General features: G+C 38.0%; 1 protein-coding gene and 1 pseudogene across 2 annotated transcripts in view; both read right to left on the reverse strand.

The window, feature by feature from the left end:
* OTUD7A (OTU deubiquitinase 7A) overlaps positions 1–23,385 on the reverse strand; it is a 393,053-nt gene that overhangs the window by 271,255 nt on the left and 98,413 nt on the right. The window lies entirely within an intron of this gene.
* LOC134808440 (DEP domain-containing protein 1A-like) overlaps positions 1–23,385 on the reverse strand; it is a 121,329-nt pseudogene continuing 97,944 nt past the window's right edge.

The following is a 23,385-nucleotide window of genomic DNA, read 5'->3' on the forward strand; positions in this document are numbered from 1 at the left end:
GTAAAATATACATGGGGTCCTTTGTGTCATTTTTGCAACTTTTCTATACATGTGGAAGTAGATCAAAATAAAATACACGAGAAGGTTTATTATAATGATGGGACTGTAAATTGGGACAACTACCCATTGAAAACCATTAGGCAGTATCTACCAAAGCTAAACGTACAAATACCCTATGAACCAGCAATTTCATTCCTAGGTATTACTCAATGGAAATACATAGATATGGCCATTAAAAACATGTACAAGAATATTCATAGCAATGTTATAAATAGCATAGCATTCCTTTGCGTCAATATATCACAATTTATTTTTGCATTATACCTTTAATAGACATTTAGGTTGCTTCCAGTGTAGGGCTCTTACAAACAGCATGGAAAGGTGCTGAACTTTATTAGTTACCAGTGAAAAAAAGATACTCAAACATTCACCATGGGAGCACACATTTTAAAGTCTGTCCTTTGTAGGAACATGGATGAAGCTGGAAACCATCATTCTCCGCAAACTATCGCAAGGACAAAAAACCAAACACCGCATGTTCTCACTCATAGGTGGGAATTGAACAATGAGAACACACGGACACAGGAAGGGGAACATCACACCGGGGCCTGTTGTAGGGTGGGGGGAGGGGGAAAGGATAGCATTAGGAGATATACCTAATGTTAAATGACGAGTTAATGGGTGCAGCACACCAACATGGCACATGTATACATATGTAACTAACCTGCACGTTGTGCACATGTACCCTAAAACTTAAAGTATAATAAAAAATAAAACAAAAAACAAATTTTGGTGAGGACATGGAGTAAAGTGAGCTCTCGTACACTGCTGGTAGAAGTATACATTGGCACATCCACTTTGGAAAACAGTTTGGTATTCAGTGTGTGAATTTGAGACAGATATCCCCCATGAGCCAACAACGCCACATCATTATATACCCCTAGACTAACCTACGCACATAGACACCAGAGTACAAGTCTGAGAAGGCTAATGGCAGTGTTATAATAGTTCCAAACTGCAAAGAATCCAAATGCTTACCCAGTAGAGTGCATTTTAAAAGTGGCATATTCAAACATCACACTGGATGGGCAAAAGCTGGAAGCATTCCCCTTAAAAACTAGAACAACATGAGGATGCCCACTTTCATCACTCGTATTCAACATAGTGCTGGAAGTCCTAACCAGAACGATCAGGCAAGAGGAAGAAATAAAAGGCGTACAATTTTTTTTTTTAAAAAAAGGAAGTCGAACTATCTCTCTTCATGAATGACATAATTCCATACCTTGTAAAACCCTAAAGATGCCATGAAAAGGGCACTAGATCTGATAAACATAGTAAGTAAAGTTTCAGGATACAAAATCAACGTGCAAAAATCAGTAGCGTTTCTATACACCAATAACATTCAAGCTGGGAGTCAAATCAAGAACACAATGCCATTTACAATGGCCACACAAAAAAATACAATACTTACGAATACTTAACCAAGAGGGTGAAACATCTCTAAAGCAGAACTCAAAAACGCTGATAAAAGAAATTACGGATGACACAAATGGAAATGCATTCCATGCTCATGAATTGGATGAATCAATATTGTTAAAATGTTCGACCAGGCATGGTGGCTCACGCCTGTAATCCCAGCACTTTGGGAGGCTGAGGCGGGTGGATCACTTGAGGTCAGGAGTTCGAGACCAGCCTGGCCAACATGGTGAAAGCCTGTCTCTACAAAAAATACAAAAATTAGCTGGGTGTGGTGGCAGGCACCTATAATCCCAGCTACTCAGGAGACTGAGGCTTGAGAATAGCCTGAACTTGGGATGCAGAGGTTGCAGTGAGCCAAGATCATGCCACTGCTTTCTAGCCCGGGCAACAGAGAATCTGACTCAAAAAAAAAAAAAAAAAAAAAAAAAAAGGTCATAGTGCCCAAAGCAATTTACAGATTTAACACTATTGCTATCAAATCACTAATGTCATTTTTTGCAGAATTAGAAAAAAAAATCCAAAATTTACATGACATCAAAAAGAGCCTGAATAGCCAAAGAAATCCTGAGCAAAAAGAACAAAGCTGGAGGCATCTCATTACCCAACTTCAAACTATACTACAAGACCACAGTAACCAAAACAGTATGGTACTGACACAAAAGTGGACACATAGATCAATGGAACAAAACAGAGAGCCCAGAAGTAAAGCCACACATCTACAACCAACTAATCTTCCCACCCTTTAATACTATGTATAATTATTATTTGTTTCAGGATAAGTTGAACTAGTCATTGTTGAATAGAAACAAAGTCGACAAAAATAGGCAATGGGGAAAGGACTCCCTTATTCAACAAATGGTGCTGGGAAAACTGGTTAGCCATATGCAGAAGAATGAAACTGGACCCCTCCCTATCGCCATATAAAAAATTAACTCAAGATGGATTAAAATCTTAAATGTAAGACCTCAAACTATAAAAATCCTAGAAGAAAACCTAGAAAATGCCCTTCTGGACATCAGCCTAGGCAAAGAACTTACGACTAAGTCCTCAAAAGCAATTGCAACAAAAACTAAAATTGACAAGTGGGACAAAATTAAACTAAAGAGCTTCTGCACAGCAAAATAAACTAATGGAGTAAATATACCACCTAGAGAAATGGCAGAAAATATTCACAAACTATGCCTCTGACAAAGGACTAATATCCATAATCTATAAGGAATGCAAACAAATCAATAAAGCAAGGAACAACCTCATTAAACAGTGGGTAAAGGACATAAAGAGACACTTCTCAAAAAGAGACATATGAGTGGCCAACAAACATATGAAAAACTGCTCAACATCACTAATCATCAGAGAAATGCATGCCGAAACCACAAAAAGACACCATCTCATACCAGTCAGAATGGCCATTATTAAAAATCCAAACAATAACAGACAGTGAGGCTACTGAGAAAAGGGAACACTTACACACTGCATGTGGGAAAGTAGATTAGTTCAGCCACTGCAGAAAGCAGTTTGCAAAGAACTAAAAAGAGAACTACCATTCAATCCAACAATCCCATTACTGGGTATCTACCCAAAAGAAAATAAATTGTACTACCCAAAAGATACATGCATACGTATATTCATTGTAGCACTATTCACAGCAACAAAGACATGGAATCAACCTAGATGCCCATCAGTGATGGACTGAAAAAAGAAAATGTGTTTCATATACACCATGGAATACTCTGCAGCCAAAAAAAGGATGAAATAATGTCCTTTTCAAACAACATAGGTGGAGCTGGAGGCCATTATCCTAGTGCAATTAACACAGAAAACCAAATATTGTATGTGAGAGCTAAATATTGGGTATGCACAGACATAAAGACAGGAATAACAGATGCCAGAAACTCCAAAGGAAGAGAAGGAGAGAGGGGGGCAAGGGCTGAAAAACTACCTGTTGGGTACTATGTTCACTATGTACATGATGGGATCAATAGAAGCCCAAACCCCAGCATCACACAATATACCCTTGTAACAAACCTGCACACATAGCTACTGAATCTAAAATTAAAATTTTAAAATAATTTATAAATGAATGTGGCATATTCATATACAAATAAAACACTGAATATGAAAGAACTCCAGGTACCTACAGTGATGCTTTGATTCAAAGTATATGTTGAATCAAACAAGAAAGAAAAACACAAAATGTATACAGTATGATTCCATTTATGTAAAGTTGAAAACATGTAATGCTAAAGTATGATGTGTATGGATACATACAAATACAGTACAACTACAAAGAAAACTATGTTGTTTTGGATGATGTATATGAGGAAAATCTATCCTCATAGAGAAATGTAGTTGGAAAAGTGAGGAGTATTTTAGTAGGTTTTTCAAATAACTGTAGGATATTCTTTGATATCATTCTGAAACTTGACAAGTGATAGTTGCTTAAAAGCTAGTGGCACTGTGGAATCTAACATGACATCAATGAACATTTTGTACTCTGTTACTCTAAAATCCATTGGTCTAGCTTACACTTCAAATGAATCTTTTATTCATGCATAATTTTGCTACATCATGCATTAGTCATCTGGAAAACATTAGCTTGCTGAGTTATGAAACTTTTTCAAATGTTGACATACTATATATTATGCAATATCAAAAATCACATTCACTAATATTACCGCCAATATTAATGCAGAATTTAAGTGCTGGTAAGCTATTTAGGTCATGTTTTAAAGAATATGAATGTTGACTGGAAAGCAACAAATGGTATTAATTGTTTTAACTGAGAGACTTACCCTCATCATTTTTGAAAAAAAAAATCTTTGCCATATAACAAAGTCTGAGTAAACATAGTTTGTCAGTCATTCTTTCAGGTAAAAGTGGTGTTTCATGGAAAAGGGGGCCAGTTCAGCTTGCAACTGAAACAACTGCACAGATGGTGATTTCGTTTTAAGACCACCATCATCATATGCAGCAGAAGTGCTCAGAATATTAAAACGACTTGTAGTCAAGGGTCAATATTTAATAAAATGAATCATTTTTACTGTTTCATCAGGGACATTACTAAGGGAAATTAGCATTTACTTTTACATTGTGCAAAACAGTGAGGAATACAATGACTAATGGCGCAGTTTGATGCCACAAGCTTGATTCAAGCTAAGGTGCCAGCAGTTTTACCATCATTACTTCTTGTACCATGGCCCAAATGTTCACATAGTGAAAAAGGCAAATGACTTTTTTTTTTTTTAAGCAAACTCCCAAAAAAAGAAATCTCCAGATCCAGGCAGTGTCACTGGAGAATTCTACCAAATATTTATTTATATTTCCATAGGTTATTGGGAGACAGGTGGTGTCTGGTTACACGAGTAAGTTCCTTAGTGGTGACGTGTGAGATTTTGGTGCACCCATCACCCAGGCAGTATACACTGTACCCTATTTCTAGTCTTTTATCCTTCACCCCCTTCCCACTCTTTCCCCAAGTCCCCAAAGTCCACTGTGTCATTCTTATGCCTTTGCATCCTCATAGCTTAGCTCCCACTTATGCATGATAACATACAATGTTTGGTTGTCCATTCCTGAGTTACTTCACTTAGAATAATGGTCTCCAATCTCATCCAGGTTGCTGCAAATGCCATTAATTCATTCCTTTTTATGACTGAGTAGTATTCCATCATATATATATATATATATGTGATATATAACCTGTTTTATATCTATCTATCTATCTATCTATCTCACAGTTTCTTTATCCATTCCTTGATTGATGGGCATTTGGATCAGTTCCACATTTTTGCAATTGAGAATTGTGCTGCTATAAACACACATGTGCAGTTATCTTTTTTTGTATAATGACTTTTCTCTGGGTAGATACCAAGCAGTGGGATTGCTGGATCAAGTGGTAGTTCTACTTTTAGTTCTTTAAGGAATCTCCACACTGTTTTCCATAGTGGTTGTATTAGTTTACATTCCCACCAGCAGTGTAGAAGTGTTCCCTGTTCACTGCATCCATGCCAACATCTATTATTTTTTGATTTTTTTGATTATGGCCATTCTTGCAGGAGTAAGGTGGTATTGCATTATGGTTTTGATTTGCATTTTTCTGCTCATTAGTGATGTTGAGCATTTTTTCATATGATTGTTGGCCATTTGTATATCTTCTTTTGAGAATTGTCTATACATGTCCTTAGCCTACTTTTTAATGGGATTTTTTTTTCTTGTTGATTTGAGTTCATTGTAGATTTTGGATATTAGTCCTTTGTCAGACATATAGATTGTGAAGATTTTCTCCCACTCTGTGGGTTGTCTGTTTACTCTGCTGGCTGTTCCTTTTGCCATGCAAAAGCTCTTTGGTTTAATTAAGTCCCAGCAATTTATCTTTGTTTTTATTGCATTTGCTTTTGGGCTCTTGGTCATGAAATCCTTGCCTAAGCCAAGGTCTAGAAGGGTTTTTCCAATGTTATCTTTTAGAATTTTTATAGTTTCATGTCTTAGATTTAAGTCTTTAATCCATCTTGAGTTGATTTTTGTGTAAGGTGACAGACAAGAATCCATTTTCATTCTCCTACATGTGGCCAGCCAATTATCCCAGCACCATTGTTGAAAAGGGTGTACTTTCCCCACTTCGTTTTTGTTTGCTTTGTTGAAGATCAGTTGGCTGTAAGTATTTGGGTTTATTTCTGGGTTCTCTATTCTGTTCCATTGGTCTATGTGCCTGTTTTTATAACAGACAGTACCATGCTGTTTTGGTGACTATGGGCTTATAGTATAGTTTGAATCATGTAATGTGATGCTTCCAGATTTGCACTTTTAATATTATTATGAAAATCATTTTGACATTGTGAACCTCCTGAAAGCTTCTCAGGGACCCCAGGGGTCCACAGACCACAGTTTGAGAACTGCTGGAGTAGGGGTATGAAGGAGGTTCTCCTGGAATAACTGGTTGGTCTCCGTATTAGTCTAGTTGGCTGGCACAGAAGGAAGAGGAAGAGAGTGAGAGAGACAGAGAGAAAGAGAGAGATGGTGTGTGTGTGTGATTATGTGTGTGTTCCTCTGTGTTCGTGTGTGTGTGTGTGTGTGTGTGAAAGAGAGAAGAGAGATAATTCTATTTAAGGAGGAGAGAGATGAAGGGAAGGTGGGAAGAGGGGAAGTGAAGGTGGGAGAGAGAATAAGGGAAGATAGGAGAGAGGGAAGGAGGAGGAATGGAAGGAGGGGGAAAGTGAGGAAGTATTAATAATATGTGGCATACATGGTTTTTTAGCCTGATGGTGCCAGAAGCATTTGAAAACACAAGAGAACTTCTTCATATATCTGAGGGCGAGCTAGAATGCTACAGGGTGAGAACTCTCAGTGGGGCCTTTCCTGTCCATTAGTATCAGATAGGAAGCATCATGTAAGGAAAACCTAAACTGTGCAGTCCTTAAACAAAAGTGCTAGTCTTTGGCTGGGCACGGCAGCTCACGCCTATAATCCCAGCACTTTGGGAGGCCGAGGTGGGTGGATCACGAGGTCAGGAGATCAAGACCGTCCTGGCTAACATGGTGAAACCCCGTCTCTACTAAAAATACAAAAAAATTAGCCAGGCGTGCTGGCGGGTGCCTGTAGTTCCAGCTACTTGGGAGGCTGAGGCAGGAGAATGGTGTGAACCCAGGAGGTGGAGCTTGCAGTGAGCAGAGATTGCGCCACTGCACTTCAGCCTGGGAGACAGAGCAAGACTCTGTCTCAAAAAAAAAAAAAAAAAAAAAAGTACTGGTCTTCAACGTCAAAGAAATTTTCAAGTAAGAATGGTGTTTTCACTGAAATGCTTCTCAATCTACCTTCGAGCTTTGGCCTTGCCTGTTTGCTTGTTTTCCACACAGTGGCGGCCTAGGTCTGTTAACAGACTGGCAGCCAGGCAGGCAGCAAGGCAAACAGGGGTGTGCAGTGGCTGGTGTTGTCTACCTGGTGTCCGCTAGAAAGGGGTTATGGGCTTAAGCCCTTCTGCAAAGGCGCATCATGAGTCACAGAGCAAGGGAGCAGAGCTGAGGACTCCAGCCTCACCTCCAGTGGGGACTCCGCTGAAGATGAGGAGCCCAGCTGCTGCCCCTTGCCCAGTCTTGCCCCACTGGCCATGGAGTTAGCTGTGTCCAGTAACACTTCAGCGCCTGTGGACACCTGCTTTCAACTTCCACACCTCTGACTAAGGGCCTGGGTCCTCTGTTGCTTTTTCTTTCTAAACACAGAATAACTCTTTTACAGTGTATCTTTCTTTTTATTTTGTAGTTTGAGTTTTACATTATTACCATTCATCATTATTTTAACTTTCTCTTTACTTATTAAATTGGAACAGGGATTTCTCCTGCAAACAATAATTGTGAGAATAATGTAGACATTAAAGAAAACCTTTTTGTTTCTCCTCTCAAGGTACTTTTCAGGGCCCTAGAAATGTCTATAAGACAGTCTTGCCACTGTGGTCCCAGAGAAGGCCGTAAAGTCAGTGCTGACGCACAAAGTCACTGTCCTCGTGATGTAATCAACTATGGCCTCAATGCTCCATCCCCCAAAGCTAACATGGCCAGGGTGACAGAGACAGGGCTGCCCTCTCATCCATTCACTGGGTCCTTTCTGAGGACAGGAATGCATAAAAACCCAGTGTACCCAACACACACACACACACACACACACACACACACACACACACACACACACTGCTTTTAGTAACCCTGAACCAGCTCAAGTTAAATAAGAATATGGGGATAGCCTATGCAAGATAAATAAATTAGATGAGATCAGCTTACAATTTACCATTATTTGGAATTCAGACAAAACTTCTGGCCTCACACCAGCTACTGCGGACCTAACAACTACTCAGCATCCCTCTTGCTTCTAAGGAACAGTACGCACAAGAAAGCAGTAAAGATTGTATACTGGGTATGTGGGGGCCACCGAAGTTGCTCCATGACATAGAAATGATGGCAGGAAACCATCCTCTTCCTCAAAGCAGGAGATCTCTCCTGTCTCCTCGGAGCCACTGGAATGCCACTGGACTGAGCAGGGTTAGATGGCACAGGCACACATCACATGGAGGCTCTTTAACCTCTGTGCCTGTCCAGATGAACCCAACTTCACTGTGCTGTCATATCCACTCCCATACCCCAGCTTCTGCTTTTCTCTAAGGCAGAAGCAGATCTCATTAACCCTGCACCTCCTGGTGCTGAATCTCCAGGGATCTTAAGTTGGAGCCCAGACAGCCAGGGATCTAATTCTAACCCCAAAGTTTGGGGAAGTTACTTCATCTCTTCTTTTATACAATGTGGATGGAAATGGCACCTTCCTCATAGGGTTACTGCAGGGATGAAATGAAATAATATATATATTATATATATATAGGTTTATATATATAAAGGGTTCTTGGCACAGAGAAAGGACTTGCTAGAGGTTAGATCTCACTATACCACTCCTAGTACCACTGCTACTGCTACCACTTAAACACAATGGTCAAGAGGACAACTGCAATATTATTTCCAATAACCCCAGAAATACATAAATACATAAATCAATGTAACAAGGAGATTTGGGAGCCAGCCCCTGGACATTACCAGACAGCCGCAACGTATTCCCCTGGAATTGTACCATGGGCAACCCTGGCCCTAAGGAGACAAAATCTCTCTTCCAAGACACAAACCCACAGTCACTAATGAAATGTCAATTACATTTCAAAGTGTAATTGTGGGTCACTTTCATCTGGACAAAGCAGTTTATATGGTAAATTAGAATTTAATAAGGAAGCCCTTTAAAATAATTCTATAGAATTCTTTGAGCATTGTCAGTGCCTTGAGTAAACAAATATTCCACAAAAATTAATATGAGGATGTGAAGAGGCTTTCAAAAATGAGGTTGACCCACTGATGATCCTTAGAACAGATGTGGCAAGAACTGTGTCACCCCAAAACAATGGCCAGATTCTCACCTGAACGAGCATAATAATATTCAATGCTAGGTAGTTTGACATATTTTAAGGGAACTCACAAAAATAAATGTCTTCGATTTTTATTTCATATGAATCCTAAAACGTAGGCTTTCATTTACTTTTAATGTTGACAAATTATCAAAATGGACTGAGGGACCTTAAAAGTCATGTAGTCAAGTTCAAAAACTGCCTCAAGATAGCTACCTCCTCTTAAACACATATAAAACTGTAGAAATGGATAGTATCATTTAGATAAAGGGAAATACCAACATGTCTGTCACACACACACACAAAATCAAACACACAAACAAGCAAAACAGGAAACAATAGTGCCTTCCTGCTAAGCATGTGGTCATCGCCCTCTGGGCACACAGCCAAGAACGGCCCTGCTGTGTAAGTCAGGAGCTTCAGCTGGTCTCATTCTACTGAGTCTTTCTCCAATCTGGGCCTTTGACTCTAAAATTAGCAGGTACGATCACACAAACTCTGCAGAAACCTCCCTTCCCCGACGCTCTTCTAACTGCATTTTACAAGCATCCCACATCAGTGCCAGAACTGTATTCTCCTCTCTAGCTATGGGAATACTGCTCGAACCAGAGAGCAGACATGGTCATTTATAAAGACTATGACTTGCATTGGAACATCACAAAACTAATATGTTCTAAAAATATATAGCAATCAACAATTCACCCATAGTGGGGAGGATTATTTTGCTTCAGCTCAAGACTTTGCCAAGCTCCAGACCTGGAGCTAATGGCTTCTTTGACATCTCCAACTGGATGAAGCACAAATTCCTCAAACTCAACACGACTCCATCAGAAATCATCAAATCTCCACCCAACGCTGCACCCCATCCAGTATTTACCATACAAAAAAAAACTGGGGAGCTTTTTTAATGTCCTGATTTAGCCTGGGCTTCAACCACAGTGATTTTGATGTAATTTTGATTTTGATGTCTGGGATGCTATCTAGGCATTGAAGTGTTTTTCTGACCTGCCCCCTCCAGGGTTTAGAATCACTGCTCTAGATATTTTAAATCCCTAATAATTTAATGGGTCTACACCTCCTCTCGTGGGTTGTCAATCTTAAAATGCTCTAAGATTGCTATAACCCTCCACCCAGGGACACTGCAGTCCATATCAATGTGCCATTGGGAGCTATGCAAGGCAGCAGCTCTGTATTTCCAGGCCTCGAGGTCTCCAGCACTCCACGCTCTCTTGTAGCAGCCATCAGCTCTGTCTGTGTATTAGAATCACTTGTGCATCTTTTAAAAGACACTAATGCTCAGAGATCCTGAACTAATGGGCTTGAATCCCACTGATAAATTTTTTAAAGGTCCCCAGGTGACCATAATATGTGGCCAGAGTCAATTACCACTTATTTGGCACCTACCCCAAAGAGAATTACTAATTTCTGCAAGGTATCCAATGGCCATGTGTGCATGAGTCTGCCCTTCTCAGGGCCTACATTCTGCTAATCCTGTCACTTCTCACACTTTCCTCCTTCTGAGTCCTGCTTCTTTAACTGCCTCACCTAATAGATCATGGCTTACCACATTGGCATGCATTTTTGCCTTTTTGTTTTTGAGATGGAGTCTTGCTCTGTCACCCAGGATGGAGTGCAGTGGTGTGATCTCAGCTCACTGCCACCTCTGCCTCCCGGGTTCAAGCAATTCTCCTACCTCAGCCTCCCGAGTAGCTGGGATTACAGGCGTGCACCACCATGCCTGGCTATCTTTTGTATAGTAGTGCAGGGTTTTGCCATGTTGGCCAGGCTGGTCTCAAACTCCTGACCTCAAGTGATCCTGCTGCCTCAGCCTCCCAAAGTGCTGGATTACAGGCATGAGCCACCACACCCGGCCAGAGTCATGCTTTTACACATAATATTCATGCTTTGTCCATGCTTCCCTCTACTCTGCATCACTTACTCTGGACTTGTACCAAACCTGAACATCACTGGAAGAAAATCTTAGAACTCTGATGACTAGGCTGTCTTCAAATTTATATCATATAGGCACTGAAAACTGCTAAATTGTTTTATTTTCATGGAAATTTCACTTTGTTATTCCCCAAGATGACAATTTCATACTTTTCTGTTTTTCTCAAATTTCCAACAAACTCTTTCCCTTCAGTCTCCCTTATAACTTTGCTACCTACTCCACACAGTGGTCTAATGTAGAACTCTTGATCTTCCTATCATTATTCTTCAGCTTCTGTACCCTCATCCTTCATCCTTCTCTCACCTTACCTCCCTTTGGATGCTACCCTCCTCACCTGCTAAAAGTTACTAAGGGACATCATTCTTCCAATTAGCCCTGATTTCCACTGTTTCATCACTTCCTTCTTCTCTATATGAGATGTTTATAAATTGCTCATCTTAAAAATCAACTTCATATCTCCCTCCAGCTACCAATCCTTTTTATGCTGTCCTTTATAGCAATAATCTTTGAAGATTTATCTATACTCTCTGTCACCAAATGCTCACTTCTTCTCCCTTCATTTTATAAAGATACTTTCACTGGAATTAGAATTTTAGTTTTGCAGGGTTTTGTATTGAACACATTGAAGTTATCTTCCGTTGTCTTCCAGTTTCCAGTGTTGCTGTTAAAAGATATCCCATATTCATGGGCCAGAAAATGCAATGTTGCTAAGATGGCAATACTCCTTAGATTAATGTACAGATTCAACCCAATCCCTTTCAAAATTCCAGCTGGCTTTTTTTTCAGAAATTGACAAGCTGACCCTAAAATTCATATAGAAATTCAAGGGATTGAGAATAGCCAGGATAATCTCGAAAAACAAAGGAGGACTCACATTTTCTGACTTTAAAATTTATGATAAATCCACAATAATTAAGATAGTATGGTATTGGCATAAACCCTTGCATTTATGTCTGGTTGATTATTTACAAGAGCAGCAAGATAATTTTCTGGGGAAAGAACAGGTTTTTTTGGGTTTTTTTGTTATTTTTTTTTTAACAAATAATGGTCGGGCAACTTAGTATCCACAAGTGAATGAATAAAGTTCTATCCTTACTTCACACTGTACACAAAAATTAAGACAAGATTGATCATGAGCCTCCTAAACCTAAGAGACAATAGCATAACAACACTTAGAAGAAAACATAGCAGTAAATCTTTGTAATCTTGAGTTAGGCAATAATTTTGTAGGTACAATAACAAAAGTACAATCAACAAAAGAACAGATAAATTGAACTTCATCAAAATTACAAAAATTTATAGTTTTTTCTCAAAGAACACTATCAAGAATATGGAAAAGCAACCTACAGAATGGGAGAAAATATTTGCACAATGTACATCTGATAAGGGACAGGTATACAGGATATATACAACTCAATAATAAAAACACAAATAACCAATAAAAATGGACAAAGGATTTGAATAGATATTTCTCAAAAGAATACATAAAACCAGTCAATAATCACATGAAAAGATACTCAACATCACTAGTCACTAAGGAAAAGCAAATCAAAATCACAACGAAATATAACTTCACACCCACTAGGATGGGTATAATAAGAAAGACAAACAATAATAAGTGTTGGCAAAGATGTGGAGAAACTGGAAATCTTATACTCTGCTGGTAGGAACATAAAATGATACAGCTACTTCAAAAAATAGTTCAGCAGTTCCTCAAAAGTTAAGCATAGAATTCCCATATGACCCAGACATTCTACTCCTAGGTATATACCAAAGAGAAATGAAAACATATCTGTATATGAATTGTCATAACAGCATTATTCATATTAGCCAAAAGTAGAAAAACCCAAATATCCATCAACTGATTAACAGATACATGCAATGTGATATATCCATACAATTGAATATCATTCAGCAATGAAAAGGAAGAAAGTACTGGTACTTACTACAACATGGATGAACCTTGAAAACATTAAGTGAAAGAAGCCAAACACAAAAGATAATATATTATATGATGCCATTTGTATAAAATGCCCTGATAAATCTGTAAAGACAGAAAATAGATTAATGGTTACCTACAGAGGGGGGCATGTGTGTAAGTCACTGGTAATGGGTAAGAATTTCTTTTTGGGGTAATGAAGTGTTCCAAAATTAAGTTGTGTGAATAGTTGCATATATCTGTGAATATACTAAAAATCAATAAACTGTACTTTTAGTGGGTGAATTATGGTATGTGAATTATATCTCAACCAAATTGGTTTTTCAAAACTAACAGTAAAATCAATGATGTGGTAGCAATTCTGCAGTGGCAGGAGTGGTGGCCACAGCTTCCAGGCATGTTCCTAAAACTCTGAGGGAGGGGAATTCTCCTCTCTGCCCACAGGAGCTGTGGTCTCAAGGGCTTGGAGCAAATCCTCATTGCTTTTTTTCTCTGTCCTCCCACCATTTAACCTCCACACAGATAAAGTCATAAAGTACAAGACAAAGCAGGGACACTAAAGCCCTGGCTATCTGATCAAAGGACATTGAAAGGAGCATAAAGAACCAGAAAGACTGTGAAGAGGAGAAGCTCAAGAAAGTAACCCTGTAAAGTGAGGTGTGATCTTCTGGCTCACCTCTGAGCTGTGCATGCACGAATCTAACCCTAAACAGTACACCAAAGGCTTTGATTATAGAACTATAGGACTAGCTATCATCCAGGTCCCAGGCTTGCCACTGAGTGGTGCGTAAGCTATAGAAGGATCCAAATAGCATTGCGAAAGCTCTGAAAACAGACTCAACTTTGGAACCACATCCCTGAAAGGGTCAGAACTTGAAGCCTGAACCTAGCTATGTAGATTGCCTGATAAAACAAACAAAATCAATATTCTCCTTATGATAAGACATAGAGTCTGATAACATAATATTCCAAATGTCCAGGATTCAATCCAAATTACTTGGTACACAAATGACCAGGAAAACCTTTACTACAAGAAAAGAGAAAAACAACACATGCTACTCCGAGACGACAAAAATATTGGCAAAAGCAGACAAAAGCAGCTATAATAACCATGCTCCAAGACGTAAGAATAAACAAATGTAAAGACAGAAGTCGGCCAGGTGCGGTGGCTCACGCCTGTAATCCCAACACTTTGTGAGGCTGAGGCAGGCGGATCACCTGAGGTCAGGAGTTCAAGACCAGGTTGGCCAACATGGTGAAACCCCATCTCTACTAAAAGTACAAAAATCAACTGGGCCTTGGTAGCATGTACCTATAATCCCAGCTACTGGGGAGGCTGAGGCAGGAGAATCACTTGAACCCAGGAGACGGAGGTTTCAGTGAGCGGAGATCGTGCCACCGCACTCCAGCCTGGGCGACAGAGCGAGACTCCATCTCAACAACAACAACAACAACAACAACAAAAGACAGAAGTCTCAGTAAAGAAAAAAGATATAAAGAAGAATCAAGTGGAAATTTTAGAGATGAAAAATACAATAGCTGACATGTAAAAAATGTTCTTTAGATGGGTTAAATGGCAGAATGGAGATAGCAGAGGAAAGTCATTGGACTTGAAGAGAAATCAATAGAAATTATCTAATTTGAACATTGGAGAGAAAAAAATGAAAAAAATTAAGAGACTCAGGAAACTGAGGGAAAGAATTCAAAAGGTTGAACATTTGTGTCACCAAAGTCCCAAGAAAGGAGTAAGAGTCTGGTGTGGAAAAGAAAATTTGACAAACCGTGGCTGAAATCTTCCCAAATTTAGTGAAAGTCAAATTTATAGATTTAAGACACTCAGGGAACCCCAAGCAAAAGAAAATAAAAGAAATCCAGGCCCAGACAAATCATAATCATGTGGCTGAAAACCAAAGACAAGATTTTTGACAAAAAGCCTGAATACAGCAAGGAAAAATCACCGCATTATAAATAGGAGAACAACCCTCTGAATGACTGCAGATTTCTCATCAGAAACCACAGAGGCACAACATTTTTAAAGGAATGAAAGACAAGAACTGTTAACCCAGAATTCTATACTAAGTACAAATAATCTTCAAGAATGGAGAGGAAACAAAGATATTCTCAGATGAAAGAAAATGAAGAGAATTAGTCAATGGAGCTGCTCTGAAAGATATGTTAATGGAAGTTTCTCAGACAAGAGTGACACGGGAGGGAAACTTGAAACTTCAGAAATAAAAAGCAACAGAAATGGTACATATATGGAGAATATAATAGATTCTTCTCATAATTTTTTTGTTACAAAACCCCAAATAATTTTAATCTCAATTTGCAACATAATCGACATTTTACATATCTATAAGCAATAAAAGTTTTAGTATACAAATGCCTTAGAAAGAATTCAATTTGGTCCAATAATTTTATAGCCAGGATAAAGTCATATTTATAATTCATAATTTTCTGTCAAGGTTTTTAATAAAAATCAGTAATGTTAAATGGAACACTATCATTTTATAGAGAAATAGTATGAAATTACATTGAGAAATGAGAATAGTCATTAAACATTAAGATTTTATTACAACCCAGGCATTATATATTTCTTTACACTTAAGGAATAGATATGAAACAATCTTGAAGTAAAAAATAGAAGGCAACTTGCTTCAAGTTTGTACCAAGTCAATCAGGCAGAAACTGAAGAACCTTGTTTTAAGATGAGAGTCATTTATACTTGGCAAGCATTTTCTTCCAATGTAAAAATAAAGTCAATGTGCCATTATCTTGACACTTATAAAAATGTTTATAAAAAGCATTTAGGCCATTGATTCTCACAGTTGGATGAATATTGGAATCACCTAGATTAAAAAAAAATACTAATCCCTATACAACATCCCCAAAATTCAGATTCAATTAGTATAAATTAGGCCCTGGGCATATAGGCTGTTTTAAAACTCCTCGGGTGAGTCTAATGTGCACCAGTTTGAAAACCACTAGCTTAGAGACCTGTTCCATCATCATAGAAGTCAGTCTTTAGCTGAATGATTCTATATGCCCTGATTTCAGTGGGTAATGTTGTTATTTTAAGCATCTGATAGGTGTATCTCCCTTGATTAAAAAATAAATACCTTATGGAAGAGATTATATGTTTTATTTATCATTGTATCCGCATATCTGGAATAATGAAAGGCACATAGCAGTTGCTAAATAAATATCTTTTGAATGAATATATGATTGCCTTATACTTCTTTTACATCCTCATCTTCTAATAGATTATGAAAATTAGAATTCAAAATATATATATTGAACAAATGAATGACTGAAGCAGTTGGGGATAATATTTAAGGCAAAACCAAATCTGATAAAATATATACATATTTTAAAAACACATACATATATATATAAATAGATCAAAAGTGGAAGAAGAATATATAGAAGAGTGCAACATTTGGCAGCTGAGAATTATTTCATTGAGTTTTCAAATATTCTTCACATTCTTATACTTAGAAACAAAGAAGTAACCCCAAACAACTAATTCATTAGCTAATATCTCAGAACTTGCACATTTGCAGATAATTTTTTTTTAAAAAAACAGAATTACAGTTTAATCCCTAACACAGCTCAGTTTTCAAAATACAAGTAAATAAAATTTTAGCACACATCATGATAGCCTTACTGGATAGCTGTGTTAAAAACAAAAAGTATATGTTATGTGCTCTCAATTGAGATCTAGTTAGTTTCCTAGGAGTATCACATTGATAAACATCTATTTTGGCACTACCTTACATAATGTGTTTATTTAGAAATACCTTATTAATGACAGACTTCCTTTTGAGTAGCTACATTCTCAGATATGGCTTCATTTATCAAAGTTCCACAAGTATTACATAATTTTTAATTCAGCTAGTATCTTAGACTACAGAACTTTGGTTTTCTTAAAATCAGCATTGGTTGCTTGATTGTAGGTTTGTCACCAAAAAGTGCTGCTTCACTCTCCATGGTTGGAAATCTTTTCTGATATATCAAAGGATATTCCTTCTGAAACTATTTTAGTTTTTTTCTTTTCTCCTTTAGAGGTAAACTCCTGTTTTTAACAATATTTTCTAAAAGTTCTGCAATTGCAGCTTGAGAGGTAGAAATTTTTTGCTCATCAAACTCCTGAGCACTAATCTGCTTACCGTATGAGTAAGTTGGCAAAGGAGCAAATAGTCCACCTCCAGGACTTTCAATATGTCCCCTTTTTAAGTAGTCAAGATGTTTTTCCACTGCAGTCTGCAAGTAAGAGGGTACTTGAAGAATTTCCTGATCATGATCCATTAAGAAAGAAACTAATCTTCCAGCAAGAAGCTCATCAAGGTCCACTTCTTCAGCACAGCATAACACACATTGAGAAAAGGTATGTATCAACAGTGATCTCGCACCCATTGCATCATGAAGTTTGGGCATATCAACATTTTGACTCATTCGGGAAATCATACGCATTAAAAGTTGAAGCTTTCTATGATTTGGTGGGGGAAATAACAAACAACATAACTGTAGAGCATCGATGGCAACCCTCTCTAAATGAGGTTGCAGCAAACTTTGTGTGCCAGTCAACACAGAAGAAGCTGGAAGTAAAGAATCTTCTGAAAGTTCTATTGTACTTTTGCAGAGTCTTTTATTGATTGTGGCACTAGACTCTCCAAGTTCACTTTCCATAGCTGTTTGCACACTTGTGCTGCCTTGTCCAACATTTGGTTTCATGGTAATTTCAGCCACTGGTGTATTGATAATAACTATTCCTTCTTGTACTACTTGTTAAAAGCAAACTCTGAGACCTACAAAGCTGTTCTGACTTGCATTTCCCATTACACAACTCCTCTTGGTCTTGAACAATCAAAGTAGAGGTTCTCTTAAAACCAGCACTGAATGGCTTTTGAATATTTTCCTCTGAATGAAGATTCAACAGGAATTCCTGTTTGGGCTTAGACTCTAAAAACAGTTTATTATTTTGTCCTTCTATGTTCGGAAAAGATTGATGAAAGACACTGGATGCCTCTTTACTTGAATTCCCTGACACATCTACAATTCCTTCCAAAGAATAGCACCTTGGTTTGCTGTTAGAGGATAGATCATGCATACTACTTAACCCTATTAAATTATGACAACTTCCTCCCATTATGTCATTAGCACTCACTCTTCTGTTTCTTAAATTAACTAGCTGCATTTTCTTAGCACATCTTTCTTGAAATCCTGGATTGCTTATCTGTAGTCTCTCAGTAGAATCTGATTCTTCTTTATTTTTTTTTTCTCTATGAAGCAGACTGAGAAGAAGGCACTCAGTTGATTTGAAGGAATTCAAATTGTTTAAGTGAAGGAATTTTGAAGACTGGATCATCTTGGATTTTATGTATCCCACTGGATCTATCTGAAACTGTTATGTAGCCACAAACAACTACCACGAAATGAAACAAAAATGAAGATGCAACCAAAATGTTCACAAGTAATTCGTAATATTCAAAAGTAAGTAGAGGTTCAGGGAGATCTAGAAAATAATCTGTGATTGTTCTGAATACATGTCGTACAAATCCAACATAAGTTGGATTATTCATATCATTGCTTCTTGGCCAATTTGCTAGGCACTTCATGGCAGATAATACCCAGTGAGGGAGGTCATCTGATTTGTTTTGTAGTATAACTACTCCATGTTTACTTGTATTGGCCCCATTATATATTGGGGAATTACTTGTTTTGGATTTATGACTTCTTCTAGGGATGGCACACCTAAAATAGTTTGCAGGTAGATCAGAATAAAATATCTCCAAACTTCTTCAACGTCTTCCTGGCTTAGTTCTCTATCATCAACTGCATTTTCTTGATCTTCATTTATTATTTCATGTTTTATTTTCTCGGCATTTTCCTGAGATAAATGTAATCCATGCTTTTCAGGAGTTCTACGAGATAAGTTTCATAATTTAAAAATACTATCTTTATCTTTGGAAAAGTTCTCTATGCTGTTTTTTCTCAATTCTGGATGCCTTCGTGGTAGAGTTTTAAGTGGCAAAGTTGCAGGAAATCTGAAGAGCTGGTTGTTATCATCAACATTTTCTGATCCCCACCTCCCTTTGATATCTTCAATTATACGATTCTTAAGAAATTTCCTCAACAGTTGTTGCCTTGTAACTTCAGGACCAAAATTGCTATTATTTCTTAATAGGTCATAAAGCCAATCCACTGCTTCTCCTGCTGTGAAAGAATTGCCATATTTTTTAAAGTGTTGTCTGTGTTTTCTTAGAGGCATTCCTGCTCGAAAAGATGTGGTAACTTCATTCTACAGCTTGGTGGCCCGATAAGGCCCAGGAGGCACAACCCGACTCTCCACAGGTCTGTCAGCACCCGGTGGCATCCATGGCGGTGTAGGCGACACTCAAGACCCAGCAGCCCGGGCAGCGGCGAGTCTCGGCACAACCATTGGCCCTGCCGCCAACTTGTATAGCATAGAGGGCTGCGTGGATTGGCCTCATAATTTCTATACAATATCTATAAAGTAAAGGTGATGCCAGGCATGGTGGCTTATGCCTGTAATCCTAGCACTTGGGGAGGCCAAGCCAGGTGGATCGCTTGAGCTCAGTAGTTTGAGACCAACCTGGGCAACTTGACGAAACCCTGTCTCTACCAAAAATACAAAAATTAGCTGGGCATGGTGGCACATGCCTGTGGTCCTAGCTACTCAGGAGGCTGAGGTGGGAGGCTCACTTGAGTCTGGGAGGCAGAGGTTGCAATGAACCGAGATCGTGCCACTGCACTCCAGCCTAGGTGACAGAGACCCCATCACAAAAAAAAAAAAAAAAAAAAAAGTGATAACACTGGTGGCACTTTCAGTGTCTGCAGATGTAATACATAAGACACCTACAACATAAAGGGGGTGAAGTAAAGGGACCTATATGGTGGTAAGGTTTCTACATTCCATATTGAATAGTTAAATGTTGTTCTACACAGACTGTGAAAAAATAAGTATGAATATTGTAATCTCTAGAGCAATCACCAAAAAGCATACAAAGAGAATATAAAAACAGAAAAGTTAAAATAGAATACTAAAAAAATTCAAGCATCCCAAAGATAGGAAAGGGGAAACAGGTACAAAAAAGAAAGAACAAACAGTAAACAAATAACAAAAAACTGTCCATCTAAGTACAAACAAATCAATAATTAAATGCAAAGGGCTGAAATATGCCAACTAATAGACATCGATTATTGGAATGAATTTAAAAATAAGACTCAACAAAATGCTTTCTTTATGAAATCCACTTTAAGTTCAACAAAATACATAGGTCAAAAGTAAATGATGGCCAAAGATATGTCATGAAAACATTAATGGAAACAAAGCTACAGTAGTTCTATTAACATCAGATATATTGTCATCAGATACAGTAGACTAGAACAAGGGAAATTCCAAGGATTAAGAGATATAATATGTAATGATAAAAGGTTCAATGCACCAAAAAGAAAAAACAATCCCAAATGTGTATGCACCTAACAGAGCTTCAAATTACATGAAGCAAAAAACACCTGGAATACAGTTGGGCAGTTTTTAAATAAAATTAAACATATACTTACGCATGACACAGCAATCTCATTCCTAGATACTTATTCTAGGGAAATGAAAACTTAGTTTTCCCAAATGCCTGTTCACGAATGTTCATAGCCACTTTATTTGTGATAATCCCAAACTAGAACCTCCCAAATATCCTTCACAGTGTGAATGAATAAACAAACGGTGGTGCATCCACACAATGACATACTTTTCAGCAATAAAAAGGAATGAACTATTGATTTCACACAACAAGGATAAATCTCAAATCTGCTATGCTGAGTGAAGGAAGCCAGTCCAAACATAATACATAGCATATGATTCCATTTTTATGACACCCTGAAAATAGCAAAACTATAGGGGCAGAGAGCAGATTAGTGGTTGCCAGGGGTTAGTTAGGAGTAAAGGAAGGGCTCACTACAAATGGGCAGCTTGGGGGAGTTTTGCCAGGTGATGAAATTGTTCTGCACACTGATTGTGATAGTGGTTAAATAAAATCTATATGTGTGTTAAACTCAGAACTATACAACAAAAAGTCAATTTTGCGGTATGCCAATTCAAAAAATAAAATTAAAAATGTAACTATATTAGAAAACACAGGTATGAAATTAATAAGCTAAGCATCCACCTTAAGAAACTAGAAAAAAAGCAAGCTAAACACAAAAGCAGAACAATGAAAACAACGAAGACCAGAACAGAAAACAGAAAAATAAAATATCAAATGTTGGCTCTTTGGAAATATTAACAAAACTGACAAACCCTTAGTCAGATTACCAATAATTCAAGAGAGTACAGAAATCACAAAAATCATGAATGAAAGAGGGGACACTGCTATCAAAACTACAGACACCAAAAGTATTAATTACATGGGAATATGAACTACTTTATGTAAAAAAGTCAGAAAACTCATATTAAGTGGACAAATTCTTAGAAATATACAAATTACCAAAGATTATACAACAAGAAAGTAGAAAATCTGAATAAATCAATAACAAGCAAAGGAATTAAGCTGGTAACAATACTCTTCCCACAAAGTAAAGTCCACCCTGAAATGGTGTCACTGGTGTATACTACCAAGGACTTAAAGAAAGTATAATATTAATCCTTCACAAATGCTTTCATAAAATACTGGAGGAGGGAACACTGCTCAACTTATTCTATGAAGTTAGCTTTAGTCTGATATCAAAGCCAGACAAAGAAAAGAAACTATAGGCCAATATCCTTCATGAACACAGACATAAATGGTCTTAACAAAATATGAGCAAACCAAATTCAGCAACATATTTAAAAAGATACACCATGACCAATTTGAATTTATTCCAGTAATGGAAGGTTGGTTTATCATTAGAAAATAATGATATTATGTTAACAGAATAAATGAAAACACCAAATAATAATCTCACTAGATACAGAACATACACGAAAGCCTTTGGCAAAATCTACCATCTATTCATGATAAAAAATTCTCAACAGATTAAGAATATAAAAGGACTCCCTCAACCTGACAAAGGGTATCTTTGAAAACACACAGCCTATATCAGACTTGACGGTGCAAGTGTGCATGCAAGGATCCCCTGCGCTTGCCCCTCATGGTCCACATTGTACCAGAGGCTCTGGCCAATGAAATAAGAACAACAAATTAAAGGCATACATATTGGAAAGAAATAAATCTCAACTGACTTTACTCACAGATGAGTTTTTTAGAAAATTATAAAAAATGTACAGAAAAATTACTAGAACTAACACTTGAGTTTAACAAGGTCACAGAAGGGTAGATACTGAAAGAGGAAGAAGAATGTTTCTGTTCAGCTGCTTATGTTCTGTTTCTTGGTCTGGGTACCGGTTTATTGGACTATCTATTTGTCAGCTCCATTTAGATGTCTATCCAGCATCTCAAGCTTAATATGCCAGATAGAAATACCGACTTTACTTCCAAATCCACATCCACTGGCAATGGCCCATGAACCATCTCCCTTCCCACCAAATGATATCAACATTTACGTGATTGCTTAGGTCAAACGCTTGGAATTGTCCTTGATTCCTTTCTCTTCCTTGCATCACGTACGCAATTCACCAGTGATGCCAGTGGGTTCCTCCAAATACATCATGAATGCACGTCTACTACACCACTCTTCTCCAGGCTACTATCATCCCTTACTTGAATGAATGCAACAGCCACCACAAAGAACTTTTAAAATGGTTAACTAGAACCTTATCTCCATCTCCACCTCCACCCTGACCCCAGCCTCCTGGCCTAAAATAACCAACAGCATCACAATGTTTGAAGTCTAAGTCCAAAGTCACTAGCATGGCTTCAAAGCCCCTGCACCAGACCCCCCTCTCCAACCTCTTCAGCCTCTCCCATGGGACACTTCAGCCTTCTGTTTGGCCTTAGAGCCTGCCAAACTCCTTCCTGACTTGTAGTGTTCATCCATGTTGTCTTGCTGCCTGGACCTATATTTATTCTCCCTAACAGCCTCTTGTTCATGACCTCCTTCTCACTTTCCACAATCTTTAAAAAATAT

The sequence above is a fragment of the Pan troglodytes genome, chromosome 16, assembly GCF_028858775.2.
Source record: "Pan troglodytes isolate AG18354 chromosome 16, NHGRI_mPanTro3-v2.0_pri, whole genome shotgun sequence".
Lineage (NCBI taxonomy): Eukaryota > Metazoa > Chordata > Mammalia > Primates > Hominidae > Pan > Pan troglodytes.